We start from the raw sequence: 1,292 nt of genomic DNA on the forward strand, positions 1-1,292 counted from the left end.
CAGAATACACAATATTTCTGTAGCTGGGTCATATCCTATCTCTAATGGAAAGCATGTGGGTAATACAAAGAGAACATTCCCTAGGATTGTCCTTTGACGTGTTATGTTTATATACTGTTTCACAGGAACAATCACAGGGATTATGAGGGATCTGTACTCAATACTTTATTGTCCCATGATTAATTGTAATCCTTATTTTTATTTTTCACGAGCAGAGGAGAGAGTTTCTGGAATAAATGGCAGAGAGAAATCACACCACGGCGACAGAGTTCATTTTCATAGGATTCACAGATCATCCAGATCTACAGATCCCCCTCTTTATGTTGTTCCTAGTGATGTATGTGGTCAGCCTGATGGGGAATCTTGGGATGATAGCGTTAATCATGGTTGAAACCCGACTTCATACCCCCATGTACTTTTTCCTAAGCCAGATGTCCATTGTAGATATTGGATATTCCACAGCCATAGCTCCCAGGCTGCTCATGACCTTGGTAGCAGAGACGAGAACCATTCCTTTCACTGAGTGTGCGGCACAACTATTCTTCGTCTGTTTCTTTGTGACCAGTGAATGTCGCCTCCTGGCTGTGATTGCGTATCACCGCTTCCAAGCCCCTCATGCTGAAGCTGTCCTGCTCCGACACCCAGGTCACTGACCTTGTACTTTTCACTTTCTCGACTGTAATTGTCACGACTACTTTCCTGGATGTCCTAATCTCCTACATGTGCATCCTCGTGGCCATTCTCAGAATCCATTCTGCCAAGGGGAGACGCAAAACCTTTTCCATCTGCGCCTCCCACCTGACAGTCGTCACTATGTTTTATGGGACGCTGATATGTATATATTTAAGACCCAGTTCCAGCTATCTGATGGACCAAGACAAGGTTACCTCTGTGTTTTATGCCCTTGTGATCCCCATGTTGAACCCCCTGATCTACAGCCTGAGAAACAAGGAGGTAAATGATGCCTTTAAAAGGGTGTTATATAGGAAGATTTTTGCTTGGTAATTATAATCATTATTATATTTTAACCAATAAACGGCAGATGGCAAAATGAATTCTCTGTATCATTATCCTTAGTTCTCTGACTCAGCTACTCCATGTGACGTTACATTCTATTGGACTACGTACAGAAAATATAATGTTAGAAATTGCTGTTTTCAAGATCCACGAATGAGGGTCTGTGACACTACGTAGAATTGGCAAGATGCTCTGGCATTTGGCTTAAAGGACAATTGCTGTTGGTCCCAAAACCGATCCCTGGGGAACTCCACTGGTAACTCCCTCCAGCCTGA

The 1,292-nt window shown here is 43.1% G+C and overlaps 1 pseudogene; it reads left to right on the forward strand.

Annotated features, from left to right (window-relative positions):
* The first annotated feature begins 236 nt into the window (after nt 1-236).
* Nucleotides 237-1,005, forward strand: LOC144930612 (olfactory receptor 5AP2-like; annotated as a pseudogene).
* The last annotated feature ends 287 nt before the right edge of the window (nt 1,006-1,292 follow it).

This window comes from Lepidochelys kempii, chromosome 6, assembly GCF_965140285.1.
Source record: "Lepidochelys kempii isolate rLepKem1 chromosome 6, rLepKem1.hap1, whole genome shotgun sequence".
Taxonomy (NCBI): Eukaryota; Metazoa; Chordata; order Testudines; family Cheloniidae; genus Lepidochelys; species Lepidochelys kempii.